Below are 25,997 nucleotides of genomic sequence, written 5' to 3'. Positions count from 1 at the left end.
ATGACACTCAGATCATGACCTGAGCCAAAATCGAGAGTTGGGCATTTAACCAGCTGAGCCACCTATGTGCCTTGAATTTCTTTTTTTATAGCTTCTATTCGTTGAGTAGTATTTACTTTCATTGTTTTAATCATTTCTGTAGTGTAGATTATAAACAAAACTTCACCTGTAGAAATTACCTTTTTTGAGAAATCCTGTCCCACGATTGTGACTTTATCCTACCTACCTTCACCCTAGTCTTTCATGCGTAGTTGCAATTTAGCATGTTCTCAAACACTGATGACCCTACTATTCTTTTTTTTTTTTTAATTTTATTTATTTATTTGACAAACAGAGATCACAAGTAGGCGGAGAGGCAGGCAGAGAGAGAGAGGAGGAAGCAGGCTCCCCACTGAGCAGAGAGCCCAATACAAGGCTCAATCCCAGGACTCTAGGATTATGACCTGAGCTGAAGGCAGAGGCTTTAACCTTTAACCCACTGAGCCACCCAGGTGCCCCGACCCTACTATTCTTAACCTTCTTTCTCTTAATTTGTTTTTTGATGACTTGTTTTCCATTCTTTTAAGTCTTCCAGATCAAAACCTTGGATTCAAACCTTTGATTTCCTTTTTTTAATCTTAAATTTCAGTATTTCTATTTATTACCACTTCCATGTCCTATTTCATGCCTTAATTTCTTTTCTCCCCCCAAGTGTTTATTTAAATCTCCCCCTCAAGTGTTATTTAAATTCACATACAGTGAAATATTAGTTTGAGGTATAAAGTTTCATGATTCATCCCTTACATACAACACCCAGTGCTCGTGCACTCCTTAATCCCCATCACCTAATTAACCCATCCACCCACCCACCTTCCCTCTAGTTACCATTAGTTTGTTCTGTATAGTTGAGAGTCTGTCTTGGTTTTCTTCTCTCCCCAACTCCTGCCTCCCATTCAGGTTCATTTGTTGTATTTCCTAAATTCCACATGAGTGAAATCACATGGTATTTGTCTTTCTCTATTTTAGTTAGTGTAATACTCTCTAGCTCCATCACATCATTGCAAATAGCCAGATTTCATTCTTTCTCATGGCTGAGTAGTATTCCACTATATCTATCTATCTATCTATCTATCTATCTATCTATCTATAGATATAGATATCACATCTTTTTTACCCATTCATCAGTTAATGGACATTTAGGTTCTTTTCGTAATTTGGCTCTTGTTGACAATGCTACTATAAACATTACAATTCATGTATCCCTTTGAATTAGTATTTTTGTATCCTTTGGGCAAATAGTAGTACAATTGCTGGATGGTAGGGTCATTCTATTATTAACTTTCTTAGGAAACTTCATACTGTTTTCCAGAATGGTTGACCAGTTTGCATTCCCACCAGTAGTGTAAGAGGTACTCCTTTCTCCATCATGGCCTTAATTTCTAGTTGCTTAGAGAATAATAATGGTCTTCAAACAAGTTTAATAATTTCTATACATTTTACTCTTTCAAGCATTGGAAAACATTTTTGCTTCTCTTTTGGGTGTTAAACACTATACCAAGCTCTGTAAATAAGTGCAATTGAGGTGCCATACTTTATAAATATAAAGAGTAAAATGATGAACTCAAATTTAGGAGTCCATTTTTTTGCATAGAAGGGTTATTGTTTTCTTTTCTTTCTTTTTTTTTTTTTTCCTTAAAGAGAGAGAAAGAGCACACAAGCAAGCAGAGAGGCAGGCAGAGGCGGAGAGAGAAGCAAGCTCCCTGCTGAGCAAGGAGCCCGATATGGAACTCGAGCCCAGGACCCTGGGATCATGACCTGAGCTGAAGGCAGATGCTTAGCCATCTGAGCCACCCAGGTGCCCCTCTTCTTCATATTCTTATCCAAAAACTTTTAGTTTCTCCATTCCGTATTAACTACAATCTGGCAAATTCAGGCTATTAGCAATATGACCCAACCATACTTTTTAGCCTTTGTATTCCAGTACCTCTTCAGATGCTTAAACCATTTTTTAATGTACCTGGATTGCTCACAGTTTCTTCATACACTACCCCCATTTATTTTGCACACTTTTTTATTTCTTTATTTGGGATATCCATCTAAAGCTTTCTCCTCTGACATTTCTGCTTATTAAGCCCTGTTCATTTCCTTCATGAAATATTTTCTGATGTTTTCACTCATATGACCTCTTTTTCCTCTCACTTTCCCTACTGTATATTTTAACGTCTTCAGTAGTATTACTGGTATTTAGCCTTTTTATTATATGTGTACTAGATTATAAACTCCTTGAGAACATTCCCCATTTTTTATCGTGTGTGTATTTCATAATACATAAGTGCTGTACTTCCTAGGCTTTCAAATATTTATTGATTTATGTATGATTTTTAAGGCCAAGTTAATTTTTTTCAAAAACAAAAACTTTATTGGAAGTTTTCATTTTCATAAATATTTTGTATTCAGCAATTATGCTGAGTTTAATACCTATTTTCTTCCAAAGTAAGTGTATATATTTTTTTAAAGATTTTATTTATTTATTTGACAGACAGAGATCACAAGTAGGCAGAGAGGCAAGCAGAGAGAGAGGAGGAAGCAGACTGATGACCGAGCAGAAAGCCCGATGCGGGGCTCATCCCAGAACCCTGGGATCATGACCTGAGCCGAAGGCAGAGGCTTTAACCCACTGAGCCACCCAGGTGTCCCCCAAAGTAAGTGTATTTTAAAATAACAATGAAGCCTCCAGCCTCCAGTATCATTACTGAGTTCCTTCAGAGGTCAGAATTATGATAAGATGTTTGCTACATGAATTTCAACTTAAACTGAATTGCCAGGAGGCAGAAAAAGAATACAAACTGTCTTTAAGGCTAAGAAGGACTGCAAATGTTTAGTGCTTCTTATTAGAATTCATATCTCTAAAAAAATATGCTCTGTGAATCCACTAGTTTTATCCTGTTAAGAATATTAAATAAGTAAGGTAATTCATGGTTTGGTGTATGTGTGCATGTGTGTACAACTCATGTACACACTGTGACTTTAAAAAAAATCCCGCAGATCGAGTCCCGCATCAGGCTTCTTGCTCCGCAGGAAGCCTGCTTCTCCCTCTGCCACTCTGTCTGCCTGTGCTCACTCTCTCTCTTTCTCTGACAAATAAATAAATAAAATCTTAAAAAAAAAAAATCCCGCATAATACAATACAAAGTTAGTATAGTATTAATACAGAGTTTAATAAGAGATACTATAATTTTAAAATTTATTTATTTTTAGAGAGGGGGAGGAGCATAGGGAGAGGAATAGAGAATCTTAAGCAGGGTCCCTGCCTAGCCACACCCAACCTGGGGCTCAGTCTCATGACCTTGAGGTCATGACCTGTCCCGAAAGCCAAAGTCAGACACTTAACCAACTAAGCCACCCAGGCACCCCTAGAAATACTATATTTTTTACAATCATTTCTGAATAACACAGTTACATAGGTAATAATTACAAGAATTATTTAAATATATCATAATCTATTCAATTTGAAGCTATTCACAAAATATTTACATTTATATATAGCTCTTGTCAAGGTTCTAAACTTCCTCATTTTACCAAGATGCAAAATGTAATTTTTTTTAACTGTTATGGACTTTTTTTCAACAAAAAAATTTATTTGAGAGAGAGAGAGCATGAGTGGGGGCCAGGGGCAGAGGGAGAGGGAGGAGCAGTCTCTCTGCTGAGAAGGGAGCTTGATCCCAGGACTCTGGGATCATGACCTGAGTCGAACACAGGTGTTCAACTGACTTAGCCACCCAGGCACCTCACAAAATGTTATTCTTAATTGAAGTTCTTAATTATTATATTTATTTTTGTCATATTTATTAAATTTATTATTATTTAGTATTTTGTTATGCCTTAGTCTGTTTCTAACAGAGATGTTATTTCTTAAGTCATGAGTGCAAATATGTCAATTTCAGTGTTTCTTGTAAGAAAAATATCCAAGTTTACGTAGCATGGCTTGAGTGAGACCTCAACTCAAGATCCTGCAAAAGAAAGGAATGAATCCATAGTATTTCTTCTAGTCAGTACCTCTCCTATGATTAGATTTATGCTGTTCCATTTACAATTTAATAGCTATTTTGATCATAAGAATGGAGGGATATTGTGTCTTTTTCAGTCCCCATTACAATTTCTGTAATGAGAATATTGTATGGAAATGTTAATGTTTTATATATTTCTGACAGTAGTAATGTACAATTCTATTTTGACCTTTCCAGTATGATACAGATCGATTGGCTGGGTACTTTATTTCTTCCTTTGTCTACTACTGTAATAGTCTATTAAGAAAAAGGGCAAAATAATCAATCAATCAAACTTTCTAATGTGTTGGATAATAGTCCTCCGATTTTGCCTAGTTTAGATAGACATATGTTCATTGTTTAAATACGTCCATAAATATATTCATGTCAGCATAGGTGTTCTATTATTTGGACATACCATTATATATCTTTTCTTATGAATTATAGTTTTATTTAATATCTAATCTCATGCTTTCCATTGCCAGTTATGGATTGTGAACAAAAAAAATGAAAGTAGTGACTTTTAGTTTTGAGCTTTTAGAAATTCGGGTTCTTTGTTTGACAAAGTGGAATGATTTCTCTAGGTATTTTGGGCAAAGTAGTAAGTTCCCTCAATGTTATTTCAAAGTAATAAAAGGTTGTGCACCTTGAGGTTTGTGCACACACATGCAAGGTAACTGAGCTAAATGCATATTCTCAAATTGTTTATGTATGATAACACTGACAAAGAGAAAAGAACAATTCAAGTCTCATTCAAAGAGTCAGTCCATTACTGTATAGTTTAAACTTATTAGGTTCTTATTTGTTTCATACAAAGGCATCTCTGTTCTATAAACCAAATATTTCACTCTAAAAATTCTATAAGGAATATCAAAATCACTGTTACGAGTGGGAGAGAGGTCTAATAACTAGTGTCCTGGATCTGGCTGACTCCTAAGGAAATCAATTAATAGCAATACAGTGATTAACAGCACTGTAGGCCTGGTTCCCAGAGTCAATAATTTCCATTTTCACCACTGCAGGGATTTCATAAAAGAAATGCAATATGTTATCTTGAAGTTAAAATTAGTGTTTTTGCCACCTATTTGGCAGTCTTCAAAGCATTGTGAATTATTGAGGGTCATTGCTTATTAGTTCAGGTGACTATTATGCTTTTGATTTCCAGGAGGACATATTATTTGAATACTTGGAACAAAAAGTGTAGTGTACACTTCTTTCCAAAGTGAAATAAAAAATGTAATATAATCTTACAATTTTTGGAGGACTTAGCATGGTTTGAGATACTCTAAACAAAAAACTAAAATTGCTTATCTTCTCCCTGGTAATCTTTGATGTGCACTCAATTCTTCCAATACAAGATGTAGTCCAGTATTCCATTAGAGAAAGGAGAAAGAAAGGAGAAAAGGAGTTACAAGCTAACACTCGTGTTTATATGGAGATAAGGGGTGTAATTAAACACTCTAGATGCATATCTGTAACCCCAGAGTTGGAGTCATTTCTTTATGAATTATCCCAAGGAGAGATCTAGGAGTCATCTTGATTACTTTGTCTACCACACCATTTATATTAATAGATATTCAGGGAAGGCTGTGCCTCCCCTTCTTACCATTTCTACAACCACTGTCTCCTTTTCATTCAGCAAATATTTGTCCAGTTCCCAATTTGGGACAGGCACTCTGCTTTGAATGTCACCTGGATTTTTGAAACTATTTATGTTGCTCATGTTGCTCATGTCTCCATCTTAGTCTCATCCATGACATTCACTATTACAGCCTTTAGATCATTTTAATGTCTCTAGATACAAGTGTTAAGGGCTTCACATATCTTTTCAGGTTTGGATCCATAAGCACTAATGTCATCACATATTCCATAAATTATAGGCCAGTAACTCTTTCACCAAGAGAATCTCTTGTTTCTTGCCTAGAGGATATTTAAAATTACTTAACAGTACTCACAAACAGCATGGTCTAGACAAAACTACACTATTTCCATAAACTGATCTTTAAGCATGGACTGCTTCAATTTTTCTTGCTATTGGCTAATTTCCTTCCACTAAAATTCTTTAACCTGCTAATTTCAATTGTATAACCCTACTATGTCCCCTGTAACAACTCGTGCTTTCCTTTATCTCCGCACTTGCCACCTTGCATTTCAGTTTTAAGTAAACCTTTTAGTTTGAGATCATTGTAGATCCACAAGCAGTTGAAAGAGACAATACAGAGATCCTGTGTCCCCTTTATCCAGTATCCCTTTATGGCAGTTATCTAGCAAAGCACAATATCATAATGAAGATATTGACATTGATATAATCTACCAGTCTACTCAGATCTACTCAGACATCTGTGTAGTGTGTGTGTGTGTGTGTGCATGCTTGTGTGTGTGTGTGTGTGTTTAGTTTTACATAAATTTAACACAAGTGTGTTTGGTATAACACCACCAAAGTAAAAAATGGAACACTTCTATCACTACAGCGATTTCTCACTTTGACCTTTACTGTGCTTGATTTACCCTATACAATAAACAGTGAGTTTATTGGTCCTATTGAGAAGTTTAATAAATATTGGAGAGTAAATTTCCTGATTATATACATATATGCATGTTTGTGTGTGGCTATGTACATGGATAAATAAATGGATAGACATATGTATATATACATATATGTACATATATAGTTGTTTGAATTGGTATTTTGTTACATTAATTTTGATTAATGTTCTCATCAGTATCTCTGATTTATACATCTAATTTTTTGTTTAATAATTGCTATCTAATACTGTAACAACTCATTGTTGGAAAGGGTGCGTGAGCACATGTGTGTATGCGTGTGTGTGCATGTGTGTGTGTGATGTGACTCTAGGTGTTTGACCCTTAAAAGCTTAATAGAACTTGTTGTACATGAAATTTGGTGTTTTTGATAGCTTGGATAAACCATGGAATGTGTGATTTAGCATTTCACATGATTACTGTGATTCACACATATTTGAATTCATGCTGATGCTCTGTGCTAAATTCAGTTAGGTGCCAAGATTTGGAATTTGGGTGCATCCACAATATTTTCCCCTCTTCTGTTTATCTGCTTGTTGTGATTGGTGATTACCAGCAGCTGCTGTGCACATTTGCTGATAATAAGAAATGTTTAGAGTTCTTTATCCAGTTTCTCTTGCTTCAGACCCTCCATGATAATCAGCTTATCTGCATTTGGCTTTCACATGATAAGATTATCTTACCCCTGTGAGTTTAGTCCTTCCATCATGGATATAAATCATTATGATTGGGCACACAGTGATGTTGGCTAGAGAACAAGCAAGAGTAGATCATTCTGGCTCAGCAACTGGAATCAGCCCCCATCCCTTGGAGAAAGATTAAGAGTTGGTCATCAAACATTCTTTTCTGCATATCTCTTCATTGTTAACTGGTCCCTGGAGATGGAGGACTGTTTCTTAACAGTGTTTCTGAGAAGTTCTAACCATCCGCTAGAACTCTGTCATATTTGGATGTTAGTATGAGGGTACCAGAGGGAATGTTTCAGAGATGGTCAGTAGGTATTCTTCTGTCCCATTTGCATACTTCCTTCACAATATGGGATGCAGAAGGGGGTATCTGGAACAAGGGTTTAAAAATCCATATACTCTTCTTTCAGTTAATGTTCCTTTAAGTTTCTTCGTGTCAGAGTAGGAAGACAGAATGAGAACAAATCTATTGATTGAGAAGAAGTGGTGCTCTTCATTCATCTTAAGAAATGTAGCTTCTTTAGCAAATCTCATATCATTTAGTAAAGCAGCTTGAAAAGATGGATCCGCATACCCACCTCTGAATGGTTTGTGTATGAAATCATTTATCTGTGTCAACAGCATCTATTCAGTAATCCGAAATACATCAAATGCTTCTAAAGCCATCTTTGTTTAACTTTAGGTGAGTCTCATTCCACTGGCTTCAGCTCAACCCGAGAATGATTGATTATTGGTTCTTAAAATTTGCTGCATATTAGCATCACCTGGGAGGCATTCAACACTCCTATTCCTGATGCCCAGGTGATACCCTCCTCCAACTGAATTGTGACCTTTGGGAATGAGACTCAGGCATTCTGTAGAGCTTACAAGCGATTCTAATGGGAAGCCAAGTTGAAGAACCGGCAATTAACGGCTCATTCTCAGATACTCATATCAAAATAATCTTCTCTGGTTTATTGGGGTAGGAAAAATCTTTAATTTATATTCTCATCTCTTTCATTCATTTATATATTTTAAAGTTTCGTGTTACTCTTTGTTCCTCTTTGCTACTATAAGCACCTCTCTTTTTGTTAAGGTGTAAATATCTACAAAATATTTTGTCCTCAGATCTCCTAATTTTATATCCTAACATATCTCAACAAAACTCATGATGCTTTCTCTGTTAGCTTTACACGTTGAGGTATATAATTATATTCAGTTAGATGTAGAAGACCTGTGACTTGGCAAATGTGTATACCCATATAGCTATCCCTCCAATCAAGATATATAATATTTCCATTGTTCTTATTTTAATCTCCATACAACACAATTCTTAATGATAGGATGGTATTGATTTGTAAGGATATACTATACTCTGTTTATCAGTGCCCTAATAATAAATAATAGTGCTGCTTCCTTCATTATAAAGTTGTTAATATTCATGCGTGTGTATATATATACATACACCTGTATATACAAATATTTCTTTAGGGTGGCTACCAGAAGTACAAATATTCATTCAAAGCACCTATGCATATTTACTCTTAAAGATTTATGTATTTTAGAGCGAGAAAGACAAAGAGGGAGAGGGAGTCCTAAGCAGACTCCGTGCTAAGCACAGAGCCCCACACAGGGCTTGATACCATGACACTAAGATCATGACCAAAGCCAAAACCAAGAGTCAGGCGCTTAACTGACTATGCCACCCAGGCACCCCCATATTTACTTTTCATAATACTGCCAGATTATCTTGAGATGTATTGCTTTGTACTGTAGGCTAGTTTTCCCTCATGTTGTGAACATAGGGAGCCAGATGGAGACTGCTATTAGGACCAAATTAAGAAGAGGTTTACTTGGAGTATGATATTTAAGTGTGTTTCAACAATGGGGCTGACTTTTCTCCTCACCCATTACCTCTCCGTATTTATTGTGAAAATCCGGATTTATGCCACTCTGTTTCTATTTTGACCCCCAAAACAATAAAAAAAAAAAAAGAAGCTCTCACCACTTTGAGTTTATCTGGAGGTAAACATAACAAACCAGTTACTTCACTTCCAGTGAGTGACTGACCTATTTCTTAAGCAGTCCTTCAATTAGGGATCATAAAATCTTGTCACAGCTCACTTTTAGTTGATCTAAACTGAACCTGGAGTTTCTCAGTTAGCTTCAATGGCAAAGCCTATTCTTACCTACACAATAGTCTTATTTTGTACCTGTTTTGGTTGATAAGGCTTTTTTCCTTTTCCAAACATGATCTCATCTGTTTTTCTATCTTCTAGTTTTTTCTACTATTTCCTGTTATATTGCTATTATATATTTTAAAGGAATATCTTTCCTGCTAATTCAAATGAATTTAATTGAAAATTAGTGGAAAGAAGTAATAAATGCATGCGCCCAGTCTGTCATCTGTAAACGGAATCCCTATTCTGCTTCAAGAATCGCAACTCACTCATACAGCTGCAATGACTGTGGTTCACCCATGGTATGTAGCCATATCTCCTCACATTTTATTCTCTTCCTGAAGTTAATAATTATACTGTGTTCTTTATTCTTTTTCTTTAACACGAAAAAGAGGCAAGTGTTAGAAAAATTTTCAACATTGTTTGATTTAAAGTGTTTGTTAATTTCAGTTTGTTCTTGGTATTTGAGCAATTTTGATTGTTTATATGTCTTTATGCACGAATGTTTATATGGATATATGTTTATTGGGGTTCAGGGGGCAGTTTCAAATTGAGATCGTTCTTGCAAAGAATTGGTAATGAGTGCTTGATTTCATGAACATATAAGAATCTGTATTACTGCCTTTTCTACTTTCTGAGATTCCTATATTTTCTGAATAAAAACAATAGTATCCAGACTCTCAGAAAGAATGTATAAGTAACAAAATACTTTTGCTTCTAATTTCAGTTTAGGATACAAGATGAAATTGGAGACTTGTTTAGATGACATTAAAATTGGCTTAGCTAAGTTGTAACAAGTTACATTAAACAAGACACCACTGAATTAAGAGGAAAAAAATGGAATTTACTTCATATGAAAGCCAATTTCCAATTTTTAAGTTTTATTTCAAGCTAAATTATGAATAGTTCTTATTTTTTTTGGAGGAAACTGAGCCTTAATAAAAGTTCTTTTTGATAAAAGATGCTTATAGGTATTTTAGTATTTTGATCATCACTAACCAAAGAAAGAATTTTATGAGTTTGTGATTTTTTGCTCTTTGTTTTATTTTTTTGTTGTTGTGTTTTGTTTTTTGCTTATCTGTACAAAAAGTGAGATTATGCAATGGGAAGAAATTTGCCTTGGCATATATAGTGGAAGTTCATAGGACTCCTTCATACACGTAACCCTAGACCAGCGGCTTCCAGGGACCTTGACTTTGACTGTTCATGGCATAATATATACAGCTTGATAAAGCAGAGCTCCTCCAGAACATCTTGGGAAATTTTAGTAACTTTAGAATCATGACCAGTATTAATAATTTTCCAATTAGGCGCAAAGATATTTTAATAATATGCAGCACTATGGCTTATTAATAGGTTTTACATTTTTTTAAATGTTTAAAATTTTATGTAAAATACTTTGATAACTGTGCTTCAGAAGAACACACTAAAGTCCAGCATACTTAAATAATATGTGTTAAAATATAAGAGAGAGAGAGTTTCAAGTTCAAATTAGGGTTTTACCATTTTGAATCTTTATTCTAAGAGTTATGGAGAAGTATTGTAAGAACTCAATTTCATTTATCAGAAATACATGATTAAGAGTAGTAGGGCACTTCAGCCAAAGAATGGTCCTATAAAAGAACTCTTCATTAAAAGAAAACATTTTTCTTAGTTGAAGAATGTTATTTTCTAGGTTTTGCTTCTATGAGTTTAAAATATTAGCCATAAAAGAAAACTAAATATACAACAGATTATTTTTTTATCTTGTCAAAGGAGTTTAACTGATCAAGGGGTAATTGAATCCTATTAATCGGCTACAAAGTTTCATTTATCTGTAATACAAAATATTTCACAAATGTAGAAATGAGAACTTAGAGATTCTGTGCCAGTTAGGGTAGGCTAAGCTACAGATGCTAATAACAAAATATTAAAGACTCAAGGGAAGAATAACATATTTCTGTCTTATCTAATAGTGTGGGACCAGTATTCCAAGACAGTGAAAAAAGCGTGTGTGTGTGTGTGTGTGTGTGTGTGTGTGTGTGTCAGTTGGGCGGGGGTAAGGGAAGCAGGGAAGGGATAGAGTGGGGGGAGTCTTGCTCCAAGTGTTCATTTGAAATCCCAGATCAATAAGAACTCTTCCATCTTCAATATGAAGCTTCTCTAATTGTAGGCATCAAAAGAGGAAAGAGCATAGAGGGATGCACACAGAAAAATTTAAGGATCTGTCCTAGAGGTAGCACGTATCACTCTGTTCACATTACTTTAATTACAATTGAGTCTTATAGCCATATCTAACTGTAGTAAAGTTTGGGTGGTAGCTTTTGCTGTATGCCCTGGTGAAAAACAAGAAAAAAGATTTTGGTAGATAGTTTGCAGCTTTTACCATGCAAGCCAGTGTTGCATTACTAATTTCCGAATTCGGGTTTATTTCCTTTATGTCCACGGATCTTAAATATTTTTTTAAAGATTTTATTTATTTGACAGAGAGAGAGAGAGAGAGAGATCACAAGTAGGCAGAGAGGCAGGCAGAGAGAGAGAGGAGGAAGCAGGCTCCCCGCTGAGCAGAGAACCCGATGTGGGGCTCGATCCCAGGTCCCTGGGATCATGACCTGAGCCGAGGGAGAGGCTTTAACCCACTGAGCCACCCAGGCGCCCCAAGGATCTTAAATATTTTAAGAAACTGTTTTCCTCATAAGCATGATCAGTTTCTTCTTTTTAGAATACTCCCCTGACTTAAGCGGAGAGCAGCCTTTCAGCTCTTTCACACACAGAAAGACACCAGCACACAGACACACACATGCACACGCAGAGAAAATGATTCTGTACTGTAAGAAAAAGAAGAAATTGAAAGCTAATCTTTCTGACCCCAGGTACTGGTTTGATTTTCTCTTGAGCAGTCAGCTCTGCCACGTCATCCAGGGAAAGACATGGCGGGAGAGAGTGCCTGTGAGTGGGAGATGTGACGGCGGGATGGAGGGGCATGATCCTCGGTCACTTGGGCTGTAAGGAGTGGACACAGGTCTGACAGCTTTCTCCTTCTGTGAAAAGGGGTGCTGCTTTATGTGGCCAAATTGTAGGGACAATGGAATTCTGTCGGGGAGTTAGGAGCCCAGTGCAGAGGAAAGTAGGCAAGAGTTTTCTCCTCTTACACCATGGCCTTCTTCCAGGACCCCTGTGACAGCTTCTCTGTCCTTTGCAGAAGTAACAATGAAGCACAAAGATTTCTGACTGGCAGCATTTCGAGTCCCTCAAGTACTTAACCGTCTCCTCCTGGATTAGCATTCAAGAATCCTCATGTGCTTTGTAGAATCTTCCTTCCATGCTGTTCTGTTTTGCAATTCTTTCAAGTATCACAGCACTCATTTAGAACATTCTCCCCCTTTTCCTGCCCCTACCATCCCCTCAGATCTCTTTAGCTCATAATTGTGCTCTTCAGATCTCAATGCTCTTGATTCCCTGAGCACACTAGACTGAATTCGCTCTCCTAAGTAGCATTTGCTCCCTTACCCATCTGTACTTTACCTTTTAGACAGATATGACACTTACGTGGTTCTCTTAAATGCTTGACTTCCCCTACTAAATTGTAAACTCCCTGAGAACAAGGAATGGCATATCCACAGTGCATTGCTCAGGAGAGAGGGCAGCCCTTAGCAACAGTAACTGCCAGTAAAATAGTTATTAGTTGAAAATTTTATTATATCTTTTTCCATGCATAGCCTATATTATCCAACACTGACTGTAGGCAATCACATACTTGAAACAATTTTTTTTTTTTTTTTAACCTTAGGGTCTCTATACTAACTTCAGAAAACCTACGGGGCTCAGAATTAAAGTCACCCTGATTGATTCTAAAATCAAGTGTTCCCTATGTTATTTTATTTCAGTTGGCCAAGCACGATATATGTGTGTGTGTATATTTGAATACCTATATATAACTTATATATATAGTCAAAGATATGGGATACTCATAGATTATCTTACTAATCTATGTTTTCATCGTGAAAGATTACAAGCATGTGAATGGACCGTGTGATTTAAAAAAGTAATTTTAAAAATAATTTAAATAATAAAAATAATTTAAAACAAATATTCTACTTCTGGATCAGTAGATTTTCATGTTTAAAAAGAGTTCATAGAACTACAAAGGTAAAGTGTTAGGAAAGCAACATTTTCCAAAGTTATAGAAAGGAGGGTGTAGCAGAAGAGTTAAGAACATAGGTTCTGGAGCTCGATCGGGGGAATTCAAATCTCAGTTCCATTACCTGTGTGATTTTAGGGGAGTTATATAGCTTCTCTGTGCACCTAGTCCCTCCTTGGTAATGAAATGTGATGAAAATAATACCTCATATTGGATACATCATATAATGTTTCTTCTTCACATCCTCTTCCTCCTTTTTTTTTTTTTCATTTTCTTAATTTAAGGAAATGCTCTATGTAAATGCCATTGTTTATTTTAGGAAGCATCAACAGAACATGATTTCTGAACTTATGAAAAAAAATGGCCAGTGAAATAAGAACCTTACTGATGTGTTAATCCAATATTATTCCATTAGATTACACTCTTGAGTAGTGGTTATGTATGGCAAAGCTTAAACAAATATCATGATTGTATTTTTTTTTTTAAAGATACCATGAAACCATATGATAATCGACTCTCTCTGCTTGACTTATTTCACTCAGCATACTCTCCTCCAGTCCCGTCCATGTTGATACAAAAGTTGGGCATTCTTGTGGAGTATAAGGAGTAGCATGGAGGACATTGGGAGATGGAGAGGAGAAGTGAGTCGGGGGAAATCAGAGGGGGAGACAAACCATGAGAGACTGTGGACTCAGAAACAGACTGAGCATTTTGGAGGGGAGGGAGGTGGGGGTTGGGTGAGCCTGGTGGTGGCTATTGTGGAGGGCACATATTGCATGGAGCACTGGTTGTGGTACATAAACAATGAATTTTGGAACACTGAAAAAAAAATAAAAGAAAAAAAAAAAGAAAAAAATTTTTTAAAAAAGCAAAAAAACCTAAACAAACAAAACAACCAACTACCATGTCTGGTGGGCACATGAACAATAGACACTAAAATTTAGGACCAAGAGGGTGCTCAGGTGGCTCAGTCAGTTAAGCATCCAACTCTTGATTCTGATTCAGGTCATATCGCAGGGTTGTGAGGTTGAGCCCCAAGTTGGGCTCCACACTGGGCGAGGAACCTGTTTAAGATTCTCTCTTTCCCTCTCCCCACTCCCCACCCCCGCTTGCATTCTTTCTCTCTCTCCCTCACTCTCTAAAAATGTAAATAAGAGTAAAATAAAATTTAGGACCAGGATATTTTATCATATTTACATTCTTACTCACAAATGAAGCAATGTTGAAAAATACTAATTATATTTAATAATAGTATGTCAATTAAGAAAACTGTATTGCCAAGCAACATTTTGCTATGTGCAATTTAGTTTTTTCCTAATAAATACTGATCTGCTCTACTTGAATGAAACCTGTAGAAACTAGTAGCAAAACATTTTTTTTTTCAAATAGAAAGAAAAACAAGGGAGAAAATTAAGCAGCAAACAAAAAAGCCACCTTTAGTGCTAACCAGGAGAATGTTATGTGTGACAGGATACGTGCAATTACTAAAAGACTTTGTTGCTACCAAAATGAGCTAGTTTTGGACACCAATCAGGGCAGAGTAGTTCTGCTCAATATGCAGATGCTCAGGCACGTTGCGTAATTTGCCCTAATTGCCACAGTATTGTCTTAGTTTATAATTTATGTTGTATTGTTCTGTGGAAGCACTTAATACTATTGTAAATGCTCTAGAGTTTTTCTGTAAGATTTGTTATTGCATAGAATTTGACTATTGAATGATAACTGTAACCTGAAAGTCAGTTGCAATATACTTTAAATTTAGCATCAGTAGCCTAGAGCTTTTTTTTTAAAAAATATTTTATTTGTATTTATTTATTTGAGAGAGAGAGACAGTGAGAGAGAGCATGAGCGAGGAGAAGGTCAGAGGGAGAAGCAGACTCCCCGTGGAGCTGGGAGCCCGATGCGGGACTCGATCCCACGACTCCAGGATCATGACCTGAGCTGAAGGCAGTTGCTTAACCTACTGAGCTACCCAGGAGCCCAGCCTAGAGCTTTTTAATTCACATGGTATAGAATGTCATTCTGACTATAATTTTTTGTTGAAATTACCAGTTACAGTTATTCCACTGCACATAATCACAGCAATCAATCCAGGTCTGCTTATCAAAGAAATAAATGATCATCTATAAGAGACAGAAGAGATTTTATACTTTAAATCTGGAAAAAATGTTCCTTCCCAGGAACCTAGGAACAGAGACAGATACTTGGATTAATAGTGTATAAATAACATTGGAAAATATAATTACTAAGAAAAAATATCAATGTTATAATTTTTTCCCCAACATTTATCAGGCCTTTTCAGATATAGACACTATCACTTGTGTCTTAAACTCTGGACCTAAAGGGGCCCCTGAGTGGCTCAGTTGGTTAAGCTTCTGCCTTTGGTTCAAGTCATGATCCCAGGATCCTGAGAGTCTGCATGGATCTCTTTGCTCAGCAGGGAGTCTGCTACTCCCTCTGCCTCTTTCCCTGGCTTGAGCTCTTTCTCACTCACTCACTCACTCTCTCTTTCAAATAAATGAATAAAATCTTTAAAAAAAAAAGTCTAGACCAAGATTTTCTTATCTAATTTTGAAAACCAAAGTCCTATTTCACTCCTTCAAATCTGTAAGTTTCAGGAAACTAGAACTAGCCATGTTCCCTAATCTATCTGACAGGTGACAGAAATCCACACGGATTCTACTTACTAGGCAAGACACAATCCAGTATTGTGCTCAAAATACAGATCTGTCACTTACTTGTTGTAGCTCTGGGTGTATTACATTTTTACTTTGTGCCTATTCCTCAAATACATAGATATAATAATGTTAACTTTAGTATAATGCCTATCTCACAGGATTCTGTAAGGACTAAATGAGCAAATGCATAAAAAACATTTGCCACATGCCTAATAAAAGCTTGTTTAATAAGCATTACATATTATGATTAATATTTTAAACAAGAGAATATTAATTCCTCTCTATTGGTACTCTTTCCACAAAATGCCTAATTCCGAAGTAATAGTCTCTTAAAATAATAGATCTATATGTGTAATGTTTTAGCTAAATTAAGGATGACAAAATAAGAATAAATAGAGTCAAGATAAAGTTTCAAGTAAGAGATGTTAAAACATAGTTTTTGTGATATGTTTTAAGTAACTGAACTTTTAAGCAAAAGTCAATTTACCTTTCTATTTTTAAATGCAACACTTAAAGCATTAATACTTCTCCTTTCAGGAGATTAACTCCTATTAAGCATTTAGAATTCCCAATAAACTATTTAATTAGTATTTATTTAATAAGAATTTAATAAGAATGATCTTAACTTTACTACATTATAACTAAGCAAACATGCCTATTCCCAAGAACTCATATATATACATATATACTTTTTTAATACGAAGAGCCTTTTATTTGCTTTTTACAGCCTAAATTGCCTAAGAATATAGTAAGTATCAGAAGACCATCAACAATTCGCTCCTTAATATCAGGAACTTAGAACTTTTAAACTTGAAATTAAAATGAAAACTTGGTTCATGTCAACCTGAAATATCAGAGAATTTATCAAGGAATAATCCTAGAATTTCACTTTGCTTTTCCTAATTTAACTCCAGGTATTTTTGCCTTACTCGCCATTAAAATTAAGAACTCATATATTAACAGAACATGCAGCTGTCAAGTATTTTTTGAAAAGGCAATCAAAATAACTGAGAAACTCTTTTTGGATGACATAATCCAAATGCAGAAATGCATTAGAACATCCTCTGCATATTCTATAGCTTAATGACCAGTCTCATCTTCATTTAGCATTTTTCAGCTCCTTATACGTAAAAGGATAGAAGTAATTTTAAGATCATCTTTCATACAAACACAAACCACCTCTACAAATTATAAGAGCTATAGGGAATGCAAATGTAATATATTACCTGAGTAAAACACAAGGTCCTTCACTCTGATGTTCACAGCTTTACCTTGAAGAGGAACTGCCAATTACAAATCAGCAAAATGTGTGAAATTCTTTTATAGTGGAAGTGCCCAAAGTCCAGCAATTATTAAAGTTAAATACAACAAAGCCACGTGATAAAGAGAATGAGATACCTTTCTTACAAATAAATGTGTTGGGTGTGGATAACATATTAGTGAAGTTCTTATTGACCCTTTCTTTTGAGATAGTGACTATTTTTGGCCTTGGGATACAGAAGAATCAAATGTTACCATGCCAAAAGGAAAATGATCATACTGATTTCCTTACCCAACAATTGAAAGCTTCACATATGATAGAAAATTTTTATTAAAAATACCCCTAAATTTCATGTTTTTCATTTACAGATAAGTGACTTCCCTTGAGGACAATGTTAACTTTGTACTTTATATTAGACTTAAAGATATATTGTATTTCGTAAGCAGTTATCTCCTAATTAACTAATTAATTTTGTTTTTTTCTTTTTTGATTTCTGTTTTCTGTTTGTTCTTACTAAGTGATTTGTATATGCCTGTCATCAACTAGTTTCCTCAGTTACAAATGTCTTTCTTTTAAAAACTAGGTTTGATTTAGGAGCTTTTATGTGATTTTAAATATAATGCTTTTAGGTTTCTTAAACTGTCAACCAAATATCTTTTTAAATGTATTATGACAGGGATTTCATATACTAAATTAAGCGAAGGAGGAAGATGTTTTATCCGAGTGTTATGATTGGGTTTCCTTTTCTTCTGAGCTCAGCCCTACTCATCTCCAACATTTTTTCTATTTCTTTGAGTAAGGTAATGAACTGAGAGGATTCAAGTTGGCAACCTGCCCCCTTCTGATTAGTTCAAAATGGGTTCCCCATCATTATTTTCCCTGTTCAACAATCTATTCAATTCCAGGATTGTGATAATGATGTTTTCTCTTACAGAGCTATTGTGCTACTTAATTAATGTTTGTTACATACTTGGAGATCCTTGGATGGTAGATGATATTCTGGAGCCAAGTACATTATTATTTCATTAAAATTAATGCCAAGATGAAACATAATGTGGAAGGTGATGGCCTGGAAATTGTTTCCTATCACCAAGTGGAAAGGATATATTTGTTTGGCAGCTTTCTAAGTACAGTGAAACAGGTGGCCATCAGCAAACTGATATATAGAAGAGAAATAAATAGTTCATGCAGATAATTTAGATTTTAATTGAATTATTTACAAAGTATATGAAGTTTGAATTTCTTTTGCAAGATGGAGATTTTGACCAGTTACTTTATTAGACGGCAAATAGAGACCAATAAGGAAAAACAAAAAACAAAACACAAATTAGATTTACCTCAAAATGTTTACTTTTGTGTAGTAAAAAAGCATGAGCTTGGAGTTAAGATGGGCTTGAATCCAGTTACCATCAATGTTGAAGTTTCCTGACGCATAGATTCTGTCTTGTTCACTGTCATTTTCCTGATACATAAAACATATCCTTGCTTCCACCTTATTCATATTTCTTCTTAACTAAATGTTCTGGTTTTTTATATATTTTTCACCAATCTTTCCAGACAGACTTTGTAGTTTTTATATCTTTCATTAAAGAAGTCTTCCCTTGGTGTGCCTGGCTGTAGAGCATGTGACTCTTGACTCTTGATCTCAGGGTCATGAGTTCAAAGTCAACTTTGGTCCTAGAGCTTACTTAACAACAACAAAAAAAGTATTCTCTTACTTGAAGTGATTAAAACAAGTGCCTACATTTTATTCTATAAATTTTACTTTTTATACATAATCGATCTTAATCTATGTGGAATGCATTATTTTGAAATAAAAATTTAAAACATTATAAAAGGAAAAACATTGCTAGTCTAATTTGAATTTTAATGTGGGTGCCTGGGTGGCTTAGTCAATTGAGTGTCCATCTCTTCATTTCATCTCAGCTCATGACCTCAAGGTCATGAGATCGAGCCTGGTGTTGGGCTGCACTAGAGAGTGTCTCTCTCCCTTTCCTTCTGCCTCTACCTCCCCCAAAATAAATAAATCTTTAAATAAATAAATAAATAAAAATAAAAGATGTATTTGGGAATAATTAACATACCAATACTCTGTCTTCTAATAATGAATTTTAGTATATTGTGTTTTTTCCCCAATAAAGCCCTGTACATATTTTAAGTTTTTATACGTAGTTTCATGTGCTAATACGGTAAGTGGTGTACTTTTTAAAAAGAAATTTAAATATCTGGTTAAATGTACTAAACTTGGAAGTGTAGTGTACATCAAGAAGTATCTATATTTTTATCTAACAGGTGCTTTTAAATAAGTTGTTTGATCTTCCTTCCCTGCCGTGAATGACTGCTAAGATAAAAGCCATCACTTTCAGAACACTTTCAGTTACAGAAACAAATTTTATCTCAGTAATTATAACTCATGTTGAGGTATTAACATGATGGCGCCATTGTAGAACCCAATTTAAAATGTAAGTCTTCCTTCAAGTTCATAGATTTTTCCCTCTCCCTAGTGTAGGACTGACTTATGCCTAGGAGACCTGGGCTAGAGGATTCTGTCCCCATCTCTTCCTTCCTCATTCTTTTACCAACCACTGTACAACTTCTGGGTTCCCCTTTCTTCTCCAATGTAATCGTGGTGTCAAAGCAAAGACTGCAGTGAACAAAATGAACACACACGGAGGATTTATTCCACACCATTCCAGTAGGACAGAGACTCCAGAGCTCAGTCTGAGCCCAGCCCTGCTTGAAATAAAGGGTTGGAGAGTCTTGGGGGAGTCTTAGGCCACCTGTGTTTGCTAATTGTCTTTCCCCACAGGAAAAATGACCTATTCTTATCTTCAAAGCAGGAAGTAGTTTTACAACACAGAGCAAAGCTCCCACCGAAGTTTGGTTCCTGATAGGTCCTCTGTCTTCCTTGATGAGTACATTTCAAAGAATGGCTCTCAGGTCCTCAGAAAGACATTTTTGGTTGTAAAACTGGCAAGAGGCTTTTTAAAAAGATTTACATGTTAACAGGGCAGAGAAAGAATTTACAAGTACACTTTTCCTAAAGTAAGTGTTCTTTTATTTTCTTTAAGATTTTATTTATTTATTTGATAAAGAGAGAGTCAGAGAGCACAAGCTAAGGAGATGGCAGAAGGAGAGGGAGAAGCAGGCTCCCGCCTGAGTAGGGAACCTGACGTGGGGATCCATGCCAGGGTCCTGGGATCGTGACCTGAGCTGAAGGCAGACGCTTAACCACCTGAGCCACCCTAGGCACCCACAAAAGTAAATGTTTTAAGAAAAGGGAGCTCAGGGCCTGTCTGAAGGGAGGGAAAAGCCTATCTGAAGTTTAGTTGAGCTGAGGGGAAGGTTAGGGCCATCTTTGCCCATTGCCCTCCTCTGTCTTGTGCCTTAGCCAAAATTTAGAGACAACAGGAAAATCCCTTTTTCATCTATAACTTTTTCTGGTTGCTTATGCTGGTGTTTAAGAATACAATCAATTTTTGTAAATTAATTTTTGTTTTATTCTGGAAAACTTGTGGAACTCTATTATTACAATAATTTCTTGTGAAGTCTGTTTTTGTATGTAAGCAGTTATTTTGCCAGTGAATTATGAGAGTTTTGTGTCTTTCTGATTAATCTTTCTCTTTTTTCTTTTATTCTTTTTATTTGTTTTGTTTTTACTTTCTGTGCTCACTGGAACCTTTTTTACAATGTTCAATATATGTAGTGACGAAAGACATTCTTTTCTTCTGCCTGACTTTAAAAAGAATGCTACTGGTCTCTCCTCACCTTTAAGTATGAAATCTGATACAAGATTTTTAAGAGGATTCTACTGAAAAAGATAATACCTTTACATTTTTTATTTTATTAAGAACTTTTACCTTGGGATTGGATTTTATAAAGGAATTTTCTGCCTTTGCTACAGATTTGGAGATTTAATACAAATTTAATATAGTCAAAGATAATGATGTTTGTATTCTATATGTTTTTTTTAGTTTATTCATTTTTCATTTCAAAATGACACAGAAATTCACTGACACTTTTTTCTAATATTTTTGAAATGTTATCTTTTTTATATTTATTTATTTATTTATTTATTTATTTATTGAAATTTATTTTCAGCATAACAGTATTCATTGTTTTTGTACCACACCCAGTGCTCCATGCAGTCTGTGCCCTCTCTAATACCCACCACCTGGTTCCCCCAACCTCCCACCCCCACACCTCTTCAAACCCTTCAGATTGCTTTTTATATTTAAATATTTAATGCCTCTGGAATTAATGTTAGTAAATGCTATGTCTCAGGGCTCTATAATTGTTCTCATTTGTGATGTCATTAGAATCATCAATAACATGGGGTTGTGCTAGGATTTGTTCCTTGGCATAATTCTTTATGATATAATGATATCATAGATTCTGAAGATAGAATACTTGGTTCAATATCCAGCTTCTCTACCTTTGACTCTATGTCCTTGGTGGATATTTAACGACTTAGCACCTACTTTACTCATCTGTAAAACTTAGATGAAACTAGTACTATGGTAGAAAGAATTATAATGATGTTCCCCCAAGATTCTCATCTTCCGGTTATTCCATCAAATGCTAACCTAGGTACCACTGTCGTGGGACTTTGCAAATGGAAATAAGGTTACTTATCAATGAACATTAAGATGAAAAGATTATCCTGAATTGCCCAGGTGGGCTCAATATGATTGCATGACCCCTTAAATACAGAAGAGGAAGGAAGGAGAAGGCAGGCAGAGATATTTGGCTAGAGTAGAAAGGAGGAGATTCCAGGTATTAGAAGGACTCATCCCACAGTTGCTGGTTCTGAACACATGTCAAGGAATGTGGGCAGCCACTAAAAGCTGAAAATGGTAGTTGGCTGAGAGCCAGCAAAGAAATAGAGACCTCAGTCCTACAACCACAGGAAATTAATTCAGTCAACAATTTAATTAACTTGGAGGTGGATTCTTCCCCAGAGACACCATTAAGAAACACAGCCCTAAGACACCTTGATTTTACACTGGCAAAAATTTTGTAGAAACTCTGTATAGTAAGTTTGTTGTCTTAAGGCCCTAAATTTGAGGTAATTTGTCATGGCAGTGAGGGGATTCAGGAAACACCCTATCCCACCCCGCCTTCCCCCAGAATGTTCCACTTTGTCATGTGGATTATTTTGAGCTGAAGGCACTTGAGACCCTTTGGGCTTAAGAGAAACTTTTGTCCCTTCCTTAACCACACAGAAGAATCTAAATTGGGGGTCTTTCCCAAAATAAGCGTTATTAACAGAGATAAATTTTATTTGGGTAACCCATCTGTATGGTAGGGCAAATATCTAATCACCAAACATCTGCTCTTGTTATCACCCTGTGAAATGCTTTCCTTTCCTCTGAAATCTCAGATCTATACCCTTCTCCTTAATTCAGAATGACATATATACCTCATTTTGCCTGACTATCTTTAGAATTTCCATGTCTGTGTGGATTCCTTGTATGTACACCTATTAAATTCAATTTTCTCCTGTTAATCTATCTCATGTCAACTGGATTCTTAGGATAGTGCCTAGTGAGAATTAAGTGAAAAATTGTGACTTTTATTAAGCTATTCCCTTTATTATTTCCTTCACCCAGATCTGATCTTATTTTTTATATTATTAATAATTTGGCATAAAATGTACTCATATTGTTTTATATATATATGTATATATATGTGTGTGTGTATATATATTAAAAATATGTTCTTAGATAGCCTTACTCATTTATCCTTCCTCATTCTTTCAAATTTAAATCACCATTGGAATTTTTATTAGGAATACTTAAACATGTATATATCAGATTCTACTTTCTATTTGATTCTATTGATAAAAATCAAAACATTTACAAAAGCCAGATGGTTATTGAATATTTATTATATTTGTGCTCTCTCAAGAATTATTTTTGCTATTTCTCTTACTCTTGTATCCATGTTTATATTATCTCAGTCAATTTTTCTTTTATTTTCAAGGATACATGTTATTCTTTAGTTGTATTTTATTCTCTATCCTTTATATCTGTTATTTGTTGTTGCATTATCAATAGTGTATATTTAATGTTCTCCCATTCCAAATATTTGTCTTTATTCTCTGGATTATAAGGGACATTCCTACAGTTCTTACCTGCATCACTGAATAAATTTTATATTGTTTTCATTCAAAATTAGATCAAGTTTTACCAACTTAAATTTGTCTTATAATATTTTTATATCCTGGTGAATTCTTCCCTCCCTTCCTCCCTATCTCCCCATGCTTTGTTTCTATCACTTACCTTTTTCATTTGAATGAATTGTTATCATCTCATCTTTTATCTATTTTATATGGTCAATATTTTCTTTAATTTTTAAGAGTAATCAATTATATTTTTAATATTTATCTTCATTACTATTTTACTTTTTATGTTGACTTTTTTCCATTGGTTTTATTAAGGAACTCAGATATTCTTTGTTTCCCAGTCATTAATTGAGGAGATCTCTAACTTGGCTTAGGTTTTCGTTAATTGAGGAGATCTCTAACTTGGCTTAGGTTTTGACATAAAGGGAATGGGTAAATTATTTCTGCTATTTTCTAATTCTTTGAGTCAGAAATGAATCTGGATTGTAAAATGTATCCCTAACTAACATTCTTATTAAAATTAAAAGGCTTTCTTTTTTTCAATGACAGGAATTTATTACTGGAATATTTGAAGCAGGTTACAGTTCCTTCCTTTTCAGAAACAGTTCATGAGCCACTGTAACCCCTCACACACCAACATTCCAACATTTTCCATCCCTGTCCTCCCTGTAATGGACTTCACATGCTAGGCTGTTATCAGTCACTGGATGTCAACTCAGCCCTGAAATGGAAATGAATGAGAATTAAAGAATCCAATGTGGTTCACATTCTTGGGAAAAACAAAACAAAACAAACAAACCGGAGACTTCTCCTGTAAGGTGTATGGATGTATGTTTGGGCTAGAAAAAAGAGTAGATATTTCTCGTTTCTAGTCTGGGAAGATTTGTTTTCTCTGTGATTGAATGAAAATCTGCCATCGTCTTCTCAACACCCTTCATTTTTTTGTTAGGGTCCTATCTCTGCTATGATTCGTGACAATTTCTTTGGAACTTGAAAAATTCTTGACCAGTGGTTCAGTTTTTAGTAGTTTGTTCTGAGAGAGAGAGAGTGGGAGAGTGCATGTGCGTGTGTGTGTGTGCGTGCGCATGTGCGTGTGAGCACACAAACAAGCAGGTGGGAGGGGCAAAGAGAGAATCTTAAGCAGACTTCATGGCCATCGGCCCCCGAGAAGTCTTACAGGGCTCAATCCCATTCTTAGCAGACCCAGATGCTAACTGGACTGAGCCATCCAGGTGCCCCCAATTTTTAGTAGTTTTGTAACATTGTATCTTTTTCTGTGTTCTCATGAGTATTTCAATTGGAGGTCAATAGCCCTTGCTAAAGGTCATTATTTCACATTGTAGTGAAATTTCATTTTTTCTGTATATTTCATCAAACCCATAAGTAGTAGAAAACCATCTAAGATTTTGACAATAGATTGAATGTTGACCTTTCCTTGTAAAGGATGAAATTTTGGTTTCTCAGATATTTTGAAATATTTTGTGAAAACTGGGCAATGGAATGTCTGGTAACATCTGAAATTCTGATTTTTACTTTGTATTTTTTATGATCACAAAATAAGCCAACTAAGCTTTCCATATTTTTTTCAAATTATTTGGTCACAATAGAGAAGATATTTTTGAAATACTGTTTAGTCAGACTTTTCAGGGGAGAAGTCCTCTATAGTTATGTGTCAGTAGTAAACCCACAGAAGCTGACAGATAATGATGTGAATATCCACAAGACTGTGTCTTATTTTGGTGATGTTTTCCCAGTGTAGCACAACCACGGAAAAGAATTCTAATAGTATGTGGATTAGAAGACTACATGTTATTAAACTCATTTTGAACAGTTGACATCAAGAAATCTCAAATGTTTTGACCTGTTTTAAGTAGGTCACAAAACTGTCTCACCCAACTTCTCCGTTCCTATTATTGTTTTTCCCTCTTACTCTTTTGAAAATAATTGACTTTCATGCAACCCTTTTATCTTTTTCAAAAGCTGAAAGAAGGCCTTTATAAGCAGCAGACTAGGCAAAAATAATAATATTAATTAATTAATTAATTTTAAAAAAACTTCAAAGGAAAACTGAAACACAGTTTGAAACTGTGTTGCAAAGCTGGGAACTGCTGAAACACAGAAAATTTTTTCAGACTTATGGAGAGCTGCCTGGATAGAGCATGACTTCTCCAGTAACTTCTTTGGAGAGTTATAAGCAGTGATGCATTCACTAAAACACAGCTTTGAGCCCTACCTTTAGTTCAGTGCTAAAGGCCGTTGACAACTCGGGGGGCTTTTGACTCATTCCTCTAAGGTTGTCCTATTTGTATGTATATACTCTTGTCCTGGGCCTCTTCTTCTTTCTAGAATCACAAAGGAAGAAGGAAAGGGAATAGATCAAGGTTTTTGATGGAAGAA

At 35.3% G+C, this 25,997-nt stretch overlaps 1 pseudogene; it reads right to left on the bottom strand.

The window, feature by feature from the left end:
- The window catches only part of LOC116878545, a 36,940-nt pseudogene extending 17,966 nt beyond the window's left edge, over window positions 1-18,974 (bottom strand).
- Window positions 18,975-25,997: the final 7,023 nt, after the last annotated feature.

This window comes from Lontra canadensis, unplaced genomic scaffold (assembly GCF_010015895.1).
Source record: "Lontra canadensis isolate GAN:19392208 unplaced genomic scaffold, GSC_riverotter_1.0 scaffold2, whole genome shotgun sequence".
In the NCBI taxonomy this organism is placed as follows: Eukaryota; Metazoa; Chordata; class Mammalia; order Carnivora; family Mustelidae; genus Lontra; species Lontra canadensis.
Note: the sequence above shows the minus strand (reverse complement) of the source record. Positions and strands in the feature narration are given on the sequence as shown.